This window comes from Littorina saxatilis, linkage group LG11 (assembly GCF_037325665.1).
Source record: "Littorina saxatilis isolate snail1 linkage group LG11, US_GU_Lsax_2.0, whole genome shotgun sequence".
Classification (NCBI taxonomy): domain Eukaryota; kingdom Metazoa; phylum Mollusca; class Gastropoda; order Littorinimorpha; family Littorinidae; genus Littorina; species Littorina saxatilis.
This window is the reverse complement of record NC_090255.1, coordinates 14,611,911-14,625,393: the sequence shown is the minus strand read 5'-3', so window position 1 is coordinate 14,625,393 and position 13,483 is coordinate 14,611,911. Positions and strand designations below refer to the sequence as shown.

Here is a 13,483-nt window from a genome sequence, read left to right as displayed (position 1 = left end):
GAAGCATGGAAGCTTTTACAAAGCATAGGCGTGTACACTAGTCAGATAACATGTTTTTTAATTCGTTTCAGCTGTTGTCAAAGACGTTTTCAACTTAAATTGACTGTGTACTGTCATTGCGTAAGTCTGGGTTTGAAACATCGTCCCGCGGCGCTCTCGTATGTATGTATGTAAGTTTCTATTTGTGTCCCCAGAATAAGTTTCTATTTGGGACATGAAGTGGTTATGCGCTAAGATGGCGCTCTCGATGTGTGGAGGGGTTGATATACTATAAGAGAGGCTTGATTTCGACGAGCGCACAATAGCTCAATTGTTTATGGCGCTTATGTGGGAAGGCGTAGGTGCGTGGTTCGAATATTTTTTTGTTTATTATTTTCATGCGAGCATGCAGCTTTCACTTTTTTATTCTGCACTTGTTTGTTTGTTTGTTTATTTGTTGCTTAACGTCCAGCCGACTACGCAGAGCCATATCAGGACGAGGAAGGGGGGGATGAAGGGGGCCACTTGTCAAGCGATTCCTGTTTACAAATGCACTAACCCATTACTTGTGTCCCAGCAGGCTTTAGTAAAACTAAATTAATACCTACTGGAAGATTACCAGTTTCCAGTATGTTAAAATAGGCTTAACCTATCTACTGCTGGACTTACATCAGAACACTAACAGATTAAACTATACATGAATCGCGAGACAAGCGGCAAGAGAAGAGATTTTTGGAAAAAATACAGGTGAATGAGCAAGAAGGCAGAAAAAAGAAAAGAATTCATGAAGAAAAAGAGAGCATGACAGGAAAGAGGAACCAAAAATCTACCTAACAGCAAACTAGAAAGCTCCTGCGGTTCCAAAAACAGGAGGTGCCTTTAATTTCATAACCGCAGTGCCCCACTGCGGGATATTCTGCACTTTCTTTCTTTATTTGGAGTTTAACGTCGTTTTCAACGAAGGTTATATCGCGACGGGTTATTCTGCACTCCTTTCTCGCTCTCTTTCATTTTATTTTAATATTTTTTTAAAATTTTTTTTAATTTAAATTAAAAAAATGGTTATTAATTTTTATCTTTAATTTTTATTTCTTCTGCACTCCTTTCTCGTTCTCTTTTTCATTTTATTTTAATTTTTGTAATTTTAATTTGCATATTTTTTTGATAGATATATTTGATGACGTCATATCCAAATTGATTGAAATTTGGGTCAAGCAATCTTCGACGAAGTCCGGACTATGGGATTGCATTTCAGCTCGGAAGCTTACAAATTAGTTAATACTCAATACTCAAAGCTCAATAAAGTTTTCATTAAAATCAAATTATCAGAAGCAGATTTCAAAAAATGATTGCACTGTATTCCTCATCTTCTTCTGAATCAAAAATATATAGAAATGTTATGTTTACACTGAGAATGAAAGAAAATATGTTCAGTAAGATCGCATGCTTCGCGGAGACGAGCGTGACCCGTCTCGGTCTTCGGGTATGGCTAGCTGAGACTATCTTAATATAGATGATTGGTTTGTGGTTTGATCTTCAAGTTTGATACCGGCTGACTAAATGTTTTATATAGCTTCACGTGACTTGTTTTTCTCTTATGTTATGGCTAGCGAAATTACGCCAGTGGTCATACGCAAATAAAATTTGCAGTTCGTGTATCAATATTTACCTGAAGATATGCATAGTCATGAATTGTTCGATTGTTACTTAAACAACGGGTTTTACAAATATTTCCGGAGCATTGCATAACATCTGAACCGATATCTGTAACAATCCGAAATTTTACTCAATTTACGTTCAGTTTGTAGGCATAATATCCTGAAAATTCTAAAGCGATCCATCGGGTCAATGCTGAAATACAGCGCTTTTTGTCATTGTACCCCTCAAAATTGACGCAAACCCCCTCTTTTTATTTACCCCTGATGCGATCGACACCTGCATCAGTTGGAATGACATAAAACACGAAATATGCAAGCCAGTTTAAAAAACCAACCTGTTCTGGTCAGATAGTTGGTTTGACTTTCTCATCGTATGTAAAAGTTGCTAAGTTTCGCCTATTATGAATTTTCTTGATTTTTCAAGTGTACCGTACGTTTTTGTCCGGTCGACTTTGGGGGTATCCTTATTTTGAGCGTCAGTCACGTTATTCCTGTAAAATATATCTTTGATCCGAAATGTGCGCCAGATGTCGAGTGGACTGCTTTAAATGGCATAGAAAGTGTGAATGAAATGACAGGGGAATAAATGTTTTAGTTGGGGTGCGAAATTTGTCGCAATTATTTTTTTGCTAAGTTTATATCTCCAGGAAGTTCTCAGACCAGATGACTGTTGCAGCAGAAATGTTGGACAAGCAGTAACTGTCGTGAAACCTAACCGCAAACGAAGTGAATGCACATTTATCACGCATACTGAATATTAGATCATCTAAACGCATGGCACTAAATGCTTCTAGCTGTCGTGGAAACGAATTGCAGGCTTACATAGCAATGATTTCAAATGTTGTAACTCAAAACAGACGAATATTGTTTATCTACGTTGTCATGAAGTGGATTATGGTGCGAATAAAGGAGTTACTGTTATGTATTCGCGTTCTGCCCTATCTAATTAAACTGACTCTTCACTCTTCGCACTACACACTTCAAACACAGAATTTGGGAGGATACAGACTTATTAATTCCTCACAAATTACAACATAATTCTTCACCTCAAAACATCAATACCAATCAATCTCTCGAATACACAGTTCACACAATCTCATCACAATCACTCCATACATGTGATTAATGATATAAAAATACTATCTCAATAATAAATTACTGCACACGGTAAGGTGTTGACAGACACTCACGAGTTCGTATCACGTCTCACTGCATGTCGTCATTTACACATCCTTGTGCCGCTGAATCCATGTAGATGATGATTTCCCAGAAACTCTCCTTATAGATGCCAACATGCACCTTTCACGTTTCTCCCCGAGAAACACTTTCACCATTAGCGAAAAGAACCGTCGTCTTTACGACCGGTAACGATGGAGACTTCTCCGTCCAGCCATCTGCGCCGATGTGGTCTCTTTTGCCACCATCCTTCTGCGCTCTCCCGTGTGAGGTCCGCCCCTCGTACACTCCATGGAAACTCCTCATGGAAACTCCTAAAGAATTAACCCAAGTCTTAATACAACATTCTCTTAAACCATCTCTTCTTTCTAAACAGTCATGTATCATCTCTCTTGTTCATTCTACATTCACATTCCGTCCACAGTCAATACCCAAGCTATACTTAATCCATGAATCACTTAATCCATTTAATGACACTACCATTCATAGCATCACTGTCTTAAACCTAACATAAATGCGTAACAACATTTATGTTCAAGAACTTCCCAACAAAACCCGTAATACAATCACAACAAGAATTCTCTTAAAACTTCACACTAGAATTTAGTGCACTTTGCATACACTACCATTTACATTCCAGCTATGTATTCAAGCTTCAATAATATACAACATAGTAAATCATTTACCTTAAAGGCACAGTAAGCCTCCCGTAAACCATCACAGAGCTCCCCGAGCGTCTAAATACAGTACAAGCATACTTCCATTTGAACGCTCACCGAACGGGAACATCCTGGCTGCTTTCTGTCGTGCGTGAGACATTTTCAAAGAATTTATTTTCGTAGACTTGTTCCGTTAACAACAACGGCGCCTCGTTTTTGCGCTAGACCTAACTTTTAAAATCTAAATAATAAATTAACAGCTTGTTACACAAACATTCTTTAATCATAAAAGAATTCGTTTTTCATCAAGACAAGATCAGAACAATTCGAAGTTGTGAAAGTTTAAAAAAAGAAAAGCCCGGAAGCAGGGTCACGCAAGGGTCGTAGCAGACGACGGCCGGTTTATCAGTGCAAATCGCCGTTCCTCTCAACAGTCAAAAGCCATCGCTAGGGTTCTTGTGAACCACAGCCGTTGTTTCGTGCATAAAAAAAAAACGTGCTATTGTAGATAAGCTCACGTCGAGTCGCATTCAAATGACTAACTATGACGACTGCATTGTGAAAAGGGAAAACTGGATCACACGGGTTCACGATGGCTCAGGGGTAAGATAAACCACGCAAAAATAAATTCTTTGAAAATTGTTCGCTCTTTACGGAGGGCACCTAGGATGTTCTTAATTGGTGAGTGTTTAAATGAAATGGTGTTTGTACTGTGTGTAAAAGCCTGACCGTATCTGTGATGGTTTACGGGAGGCTTACTCTGCCTTTAAGACACCCGTCTCTTGAAAGAGAGCTTGTTCCCTGAACAAGACCGACACACGCTTACAACCTTCCTGGTTGAAAATCTTGGGCGCTGTAATGTTCCCAGTTCATAGCCAGCTATATTTCTCAAACTTGTAAACACAACTAATGTCAAGCTAAAGCTATTTCCTCGTGCAACACACGAAACCCGTGACAACCTTCTAACCTGTCCCTACGCATCGCAATTCAATCTTTAGGGAGGTTAAAATCACGACGTGTTTTCACATCACAAATATCCTACTCACATCTTTGTGACAACGTCCAACACCATTCAACAACACCACTGATCCAATCCACCACAGCAAAGAACTGTTTGTTAATTGTACACCAAGAAACATGTACATGCTTTCCGAAAGACAGAATGGCAGAGAGTGCAGCTGGCACTGTAACGAAAAAGCTAAAGTTCTCCTCAAACTTTTCGGGCGATCGTCAGTTTTGTTTGTTAAAATTAAACATTCTTTCTTTCAATATCAGTGTAATTACCTGGTAAGTTGAATTATGAGCAGCCGAAGAATATTGATTCCGCCGAGTTGAAAAACTGTGTATTCTACCGCCGTGCATACGACAGTCGATTCCTGCCTTGAGCGCTAGTCTTTGTGTCGGCAAGTGCCTTAAGTAGACATAACCAAGCTAAGAGTATTAACTCTCTCGGAAAATCGGAAATCTCCAAAACATGGAGACAAAATATATAGGTTACACGTGCACACTCCGAGTTCTAAATATCGTGCATATTTTCCCTAGGGTCGATTTTCAGGTATTACCGAGCCTCTGGCGAGGTGTGTAAGCTTAGCTTTTTATCCCATTACTCCGACGTTTTCATTAAAAAACACCACTTTTTGACACAAACTCTGCGAGTGCCTGTTTTCTGCTGGCCAAACCTTCAGCGACCGCAAATCGTGTCATCAAATTCATGTGCGAAACGAGAAACGAGTCCCCTTTTGTCTTTTTGGTAAACGCGCCATAAAACGTCTGCTTTTGTATTTAGTCATCAAACAAGAAGGGCAAAGCCCATACGACTCACATGCTTGACCTAAACCTAGCAATGACATCATACACTAAGAACTGCTTTACACATTTTTCCTACCAAAATACATGTGACCTTGACCCAAGGTCAAGGTCATCCAAGGTCATGCAACACAAAGCTGTTAATTCAAGACATAGGAAGTACAATGGTGCTTATTGGCTCTTTCTACCATGAGATATGGTCACTTTTAGTGGTTCACTACCTTATTTTGGTCACATTTCATAAGGGTCAAAGTGACCTTGACCTTGATCATATGTGACCAAATGTGTCTCATGATGAAAGCATAACATGTGCCCCACATAATTTTTAAGTTTGAAACAGTTATCTTCCATAGTTCAGGGTCAAGGTCACTTCAAAATATGTATACAATCCAACTTTGAAGAGCTCCTGTGACCTTGACCTTGAAGCAAGGTAAACCAAACTGGTATCAAAAGATGGGGCTTACTTTGCCCTATATATCATATATAGGTGAGGTATTCAATCTCAAAAACTTCAGAGAAAATGGGAAAAATGTGAAAAATAGCTGTTTTTTAGACAACATTTATGGCCCCTGCGACCTTGACCTTGAAGCAAGGTCAAGATGCTATGTATGTTTTTTGGGGCCTTGTCATCATACACCATCTTGCCAAATTTGGTACTGATAGACTGAATAGTGTCCAAGAAATATCCAACGTTAAAGTTTTCCGGCCGGCCGGACGGACGGACGGACGGACGGACGACTCGGGTGAGTACATAGACTCACTTTTGCTTCGCATGTGAGTCAAAAAGGCCACACAAAAAAAAGTTGTATGTTTCTGGTCACCCGACCCTACCTAGTTTTTCCCGCCGACCCTAGACTTTTTTTTATTGCAATTGTAAAAAAAAAAAGAAAAAAAAGCGCGTCAAAACGAAAGTAACAGACGGCACACGACACAAGGGGGATAACCCCGCATCCCTTTTGTCTCATTTGTTTTGTAATGTGTTGTCTTTCTCTTTGTATAGTAAGTCCAGTCTCTTTGCGTCACTGTATAGTTATTTTCTACCCTGACCACAACAACAACAAAAAAATCCCTACCTACCTACCCTATTTTTTGTAGCCATGTTACCAGAAACATACAACTTTTTTTTTTGCCTTAAGAAAACGAATTACAGAGATTGCGCAGTTCAATGCATTGGAAACTGTGCAGTTACCGGCCAGTTTCAGTCGGTGACCCGGGGACACCCCGAAGCGTCCCGGTACCAAAGCGTCCCGGTACCGAAGCGTCCCGGTACCAAAGCGTCCCGGTACCGAAGCGTCCCGGTACCAAAGCGTCCCGGTACCGAAGCGTCCCGGTACCAAAGCGTCCCGGTACCGAAGCGTCCCGGTACCAAAGCGTCCCGGTACCGAAGCGTCCCACTATAACGCGTCACAGGACTTAGACTTTTTTTTTTAAACCTTGACCAAGATACAAGTTAAACGAAGATACAAGTTGACGGCGCCTAAGCCTCTAGGGGGGTCCGGGGGCATGCCCCCCCGGAATTTTTTTTTATCCAAAGAAGAAAAATAGAGCTATCTGGTGCATCCTGAGCCAATAAATTACCTCTTTTTTGGGGGGGGTGGGGGGGGGGTTACGTAACCCGTGTAACCCCCCCCCCCCAGATCCGCCCTTGTTGACCTTGATTTGATCTTGACTTGACTAACCATATTTATTTTTTTTAAATTTAATCTTGACCTTGATTTGACCTTAACTTCACTGATTTTTTTAATTTTGCACAGACCTTGATTTGCTTTCGGTAAAAAAAAAATCACTTTTTGCCCAACTTTTCCCCAACTTTACTTTAGATCTGTACTCACATTACACCAATTTAGAAATACTGTACCCGTGTGGACAAGTTCGGGGGAAAAGTCCGGAGGCTTCCGTTCACAAGAGGGATATGTCTGTTATCACACACGCGCGCTTTCTGGCTTCACTAAGCGTGAGCGTCGGAAAAAGTCTTTTCAGTTCTGCCTCCGACTTTTAAATTGTATCATTTGGGTTAATTTGGGTTTGTTTGGGTTCATTTGGGTAATAAAAAACGCTCGCGCTGGACCCGAGTACTCTTCAGACTGGCTCGCTCCCCCAGTATGACAGTTTTTGTCTTGTGCACGTTTAAGACCAAGTGATTGCTCTGTGTGAATTACAGGCATTCCCTTTGCTTTATAAATTACATTGGCATGCGAGCCGAGGATGTGCGTGGTGACTGGTACCGGGACGCTTCGGCACCGGGACGCTTCGGTACCGGGACGCTTCGTGCCCTACTGCGCGGGAGCGTCCCGAAGCGTCCCGGTACCAAAGCGTCCCGGTACCCCTGTGACGCGTTATAGTGGGACGCTTCGGTACCGGGACGCTTCGGCACCGGGACGCTTCGGTACCGGGACGCTTCGGTACCGGGACGCTTCGTGATGTACCCGGTGACCCAAGTCGGTTGTCAGAGGCATTCGCCAAAAAGACTGCGAGTGTGTGATTTTACAAGTGATGAGGATGATTGCTGAATTTGTGCTTATTCGAGCTGTTGTGCTTCAGTGTTCAAATTTGGATTACTTACTTCTTCAATCGTCATTTAGGTGAGCCTTACTTTGATGTCTGGCTTTCAGTCTTAGGCCAGTAATTAGTTATCTGTACTGTACTCAATGTAGGTCAAAACTTGTAAATCTATCTGCCTGCATGACCTGAACCTAGACACCGTTGTTTACTTTAAAATTGAAAAATAACACACGCAAGATCCGACCTTCTTCGCCACCTTTTATTTTAACCGTATCTCCAACTTTGTAAGTGGCAATTTCCATGTTGCTGGTCAATCTGACACGATAGCAAACGACAGATCTGCAGCAGACAGCAGACGACAGACGTCAGATGGGACAGCCTTGTTCTGTTGAACCAGATTTAGCAATCGATGCTCTAAAAGCGATAGCAAATGAACAAAACTGTAAGCATACTGTTTTAGTTTAATTCTTATTTCGTCGCTCAGGATTTTGAATAAGGATTTTGTTGACGGGATTGATCTAAGCGGTTGCCTATGAAGAGTACTAGAGTTGTGCGCCTTGAATCACTGTCTGTCTCTATCGCTCTCTCTCTCTTTCTCACCGCTTCGGCCAACTCATAATCTTCACTCGGCTCTTTTCACCACAGCAGATTATGTGTATTCTTTGTTGTTTTCTTTATTTCTTCAATGTTAAAATGTAGATCGTAGCTAAACGTGAGTTTGACTTTTATTCCGCAGAATATTTCAATCGTTTTGCTAAAGAAAGTAGTCTCCGAGTTAACGATAAATATGCAGATGACCTCTATAAATTATTCAATTGTACTCTGAGATCAAAGACAATGACCAATGACAGGTGAGATCGAGACTCGGTTGTGATGGATTATCCATATGGTTGTGATGGATTATCCAGAATAATCACCTCCTCAGCTATAAAAGGGGCAGGTCATGGGATAAAACACGCTTTCACCTTGTGCAGTTAGGCAGTTCGAACGTGTCTTTTGCGTTGTTTTTGGTGTTAAAAACTTACCTACGATTAAAGAGCAGACATGGGCCTCGAGGTGCACCGCAATTTTGAAAAATTCGTAGCCTTTTCTTATTGATTATTTCAGTTGTCTGCAAAATATATTCAGGATCATCAAGACTTGAAAAATAGAGTGCACCCTGCTGAAAATACGATATCTTGGTGGTTCGTTCGTTACTCTTACCGTTCTGACCACTTACATTAGCACCAGAGTGTGCGAAAGACTCAAATATGCAGATGAAACACACCAACCTCGCTACTTCGGAGTAGCTATTTTTAGCGTTCTCAGTCATTAACTATTTTTTGATCAAATGCTTACATAAAACCATAACGTCTAAAGATGTTCAAATTTGTGTTTGCAACAATGTTCATCAAATGATTTTACAAACCACTGTAATTGGGAAAATATCTTAATTCGGTTAATAACAATGGGTTCTTTCATACGTTATATCCGGAAAGTCATATCTATAATCGAGCATCATACAGAATTGTTTAAACCTAAAAATACCTTAAAGTCCGTTTCAAAAACTATAGTCAGCAATTTTCAATCGAGATAACTAGACACGTTGAAAGAAATTTGGTGCTCTAAACAGTTTTCCTGATCACGAATCATTGTGCGAAACTTTCTTTACAACTTTCTTTCAAGAAGTGTACGTATTTTTCTAGAAAAAGGCGTGTCCCCTGTTTTGAGCGAACACTGTTTTCGTGGTGCACTACCTCTCTTTTTAAAAATATCGAAAAAAATACACAGCGGCCATAATTCCTCTTTATTTGAATGAATGTCAACTTCAAAAAGATTGTTTTTGAGTGCAGATTAAAAAAAATCAATGCATGAAGAATTTGAAAAAACCCAGCTGGTGTCGTGTTGTGTTTCTGCCTTGAAGGTGCAGCATTTCTTACAGTTCTGCATTTAACCGTTGAACATGGAAACTTCAAAGAACGAGGAGATCTAAGAATCAATGCCAGTGGTAGCTTCATCTGCCCACACAAGACATACCTCCCGCGGGTTAGGGGGAAGAATTTACCCGATGCTCCCCAGCATGTCGTAAGAGGCGACTAACGGATTCTGTTTCTCTTTTTACCCTTGTTAAGTGTTTCTTGTATAGAATATAGTCAATTTTTGTAAAGATTTTAGTCAAGCAGTATGTAAGAAATGTTAAGTCCTTTGTACTGGAAACTTGCATTCTCCCAGTAAGGTAATACATTGTACTACGTTGCAAGCCCCTGGAGCAAATTTTTGATTAGTGCTTTTGTGAACAAGAAACAATTGCCAAGTGGCTCTATCCCATCTGCCCCCTTTCCCCGTCGCGATATAACCTTCGTGGTTGAAAACGACGTTAAACACCAAATAAAGAATAAAGAAAGAACACAAGACATGCTTTGGCGGGAATAGGCCAGTTCGCTCCAGGACGCCCAATGTCCCTGTAAGCTACAGAAATAAAATATCCACATGACTGTCGTAGTGTGTGTGTGTGTGTGTGTGTGAAACTGACGAATTGAACTGAGTCCGTGGAAGCGTCATGACGGGGTAACGTCATCCTGAACTCAGGTCAAAATGAGTTCGGCTCATTCTCTCCCTGACAGGATGCCTTGAGTTTCCTTGTCTGGCAAGGAAACCGATTTTTTTTTTTATATTTAGAGCTTTTTGTAATGTATTATTGATATAAGCAGATTCGCGATCATCGATAATGATTTTTCATGGTGTTGTGTAATTTTTAAATTACAAAGGAATTGATTTGTAAGACAGTTTCAAGGGAGCTATTTTTTCGCGGCTGTATTTACTGTGCAAACAACTCTAAATATGGCAAAAGTGTCACGTGATAATTAACCGTTTGGTTTCGGCGTTCGCTGAAGCAGACGATTTTTTCTGTAGTGATGCAACCATATATTACGGTCTCCTTCCGGCAGCAGTCCCAAAATTTCGACTTGTTTTGACCTTAGAACGATGTCTTTATCATAACTGTGAAGAACAGAACGGAGATCACTGTCGAAGTCGGCCAATCTGCAATCATTTTCGTCTCGCGAACACTGATCTCAAATTTAGATCAGTGCTCTCGAAAAACATATGGGAGATAACTCTGTATTCCTAGTTTTGATACCCGCAGTGGGGCACTGCGGTTATGAAATTAAAGGCCCCTCCTGTTTTTGGAACCGCAGGAGCTTTTTAGTTTGCTGTTAGGTAGATTTTTGGTTCCTCTTTCCTGTCATGCTCTCTTTTTCTTCATGAATTCTTTTCTTTTTTTCTGCCTTCTTGCTCATTCACCTGTATTTTTTCCAAAAATCTCTTCTCTTGCCGCTTGTCTCGCGATTCATGTATAGTTTAATCTGTTAGTGTTCTGATGTAAGTCCAGCAGTAGATAGGTTAAGCCTATTTTAACATACTGGAAACTGGTAATCTTCCAGTAGGTATTAATTTAGTTTTACTAAAGCCTGCTGGGACACAAGTAATGGGTTAGTGCATATAATTTGTAAACAGGAATCGCTTGACAAGTGGCCCCCTTCATCCCCCCCTTCCTCGTCCTGATATGGCTCTGCGTAGTCGGCTGGACGTTAAGCAACAAATAAACAAACAAACTAGTTTTGATAGATTCGCGTAGGACTGTCGCGTCCGGTCAGGGAGAGAATGAGCCGAACTCATTTTGACCTGAGTTCAGGATGGGGGGTAACGTGACCTGGGCTGAGATGCACGAACCGAAAGTGGGTGCCACCTAAACGGAAGAGAACAAACCGCGGGTTCTGATTCGTGGAAATCACAACACATCTCAGTTTCAACCAATCCGACAATGCGGGTGGCTCCCGTTTGCGTGTTAACTTTCTCGTGCACCAAAGCCCTGGCAGCCAAGCGACGGGCAGTGCATACTCCGGAAGCGACCTGTCCGGTGGGAAAAAGTGCTGCAATCCCCTGTGACAATTGGCTTACCGCTGAGTTGTGATGTCACCGTGATGCCTCAGTCGTGAAAATCTTCCCTTTTTCTCTACCTGTATTTCCGATAGTATTGATTTTTGTTTGCGCTTTTCCTCGTGTCCGTGCTTTTTCTCTGGGACCGGGGGTCGCGGTGACCGCCTAGCCAGGCTGAGCATGCTGCACAGTCGATGACAGGACTGTCTGAACGGTTATGCTGCACCACATTCGATCATGATCGATCTTTGAGTCAAAACGGAATGAGGGAAACATTTAGCTTTATAGCCGCCATGAACACTCAGGCATTGTTAATGGACGGGTTACGATATTTTGTTAAGACACGTCCCACGAAGCAAAAGTTGACTGGCACACAATACCGTCTGGACACGATAGACGATCGTCTACATTTCTCTGATCTGTATTTAAATAAAAATGTCATGATTGTTTGTATGGTTATGGACTTTCAAGAGCAAGATGCTTTCAATGCAATTAAAAATAAACCCACCACAAAATAAGACAAACCGAAGCCACAACAATAAGAGCAAGTCAGAAGCTTAAGGCAATCTGCATTTTAAGCCGAACCTTCTCTTCCCCATTACGAGCATTCGTCCGACTGAAATTGCAGAGAAGCGGCATGCATTTTGCATTTGATCTTCTAAAACAACATGGCCCAAGCTATTTCCTTTCCAGTACCAGCTCCACCCCCCCCCCCCTTCTTTCTCTCTAACTTTCTCCTTCAACCTTACCGCCTCCCTCATCCCCAATAGCGTTGTTTGTGGGTGTCCTCCTTGGTGCGACGTCCCCAAGCCCAGGACCGGCACGGTTGGCCTAGTGGTAAGGCGTCCGCCCCGTGATCGGGAGGTCGTGGGTTCGAACCCCGGCCGGGTCATATCTAAGACTTTAAAATTGGCAATCTAGTGGCTGCTCCGCCTGGCGTCTGGCATTATGGGGTTAGTACTAGGACTGGTTGGTCCGGTGTCAGAATAATGTGACTGGGTGAGACACGAAGCCTGTGCTGCGACTTCTGTCTTGTGTGTGGCGCACGTTATATGTCAAAGCAGCATCGCCCTGATATGGCCCTTCGTGGTCGGCTGGGCGTTAAGCAAACAAACAAACCCAAGCCCAGTGTGGCGGGAAAAATGGCCTCACGAAGCAAGCTTAGGGCTCAGGGCTCGTATTCTTGAAACAGCTGCAACTCATATACCGGCCTGAAAAACCACTTCCGCTCGATAAGTCCGCTAAGTGTTATTCATGAAACTCCGAGCTGTAAAGTTAGAGGACCCTTCCCCCTCCTCTAAAACCATCAATTTTGAATAAATCTTGTTAAAATATTGTTTGTAGATTTATGTCCCTCATGGACACACATTGGTGTCATTTAAGCACCAATGCATTGCGGACAAATACGAGATACCGCTCGCGAAAGATTTCAACCGATGCTCGATCATACCGGCTTGTGGTGAAAGCGTGCTAGCGTCTTCTTTAATGCATTACAGTGTCCGATCATTTTCAAATGATTACGTGGTCGAACGGTTCTTTCGTTCGCCTGATGCGTGATCGAGTCGAGTTCAAATCTCCATCTGCCTGTAATTGTTTTGTTACTCTTTGGCATTTGTTTATTTTTGTTTATTTTCTTCATGTGCAAAAGAGTACGTTATAATAGCAAAATTGATTTTAATTTTTTTTTTTAGGCTGGAATGGTTTTTTAAAAATCTTTGGTTAACATGATATTAGTTTATTGATAAAGTTTGTTAACTTAAACATGTAAACATTTGATTAAAAAGA

At 41.6% G+C, this 13,483-nt stretch overlaps 1 long non-coding RNA gene across 1 annotated transcript; it reads left to right on the top strand.

The window, feature by feature from the left end:
• The first annotated feature begins 415 nt into the window (after positions 1–415).
• On the top strand, positions 416–11,374 carry LOC138980779 (uncharacterized). The gene is made up of 2 exons (XR_011460442.1): positions 416–852; positions 10,957–11,374. It is a non-coding gene; the product is annotated as an uncharacterized lncRNA (long non-coding RNA).
• The last annotated feature ends 2,109 nt before the right edge of the window (positions 11,375–13,483 follow it).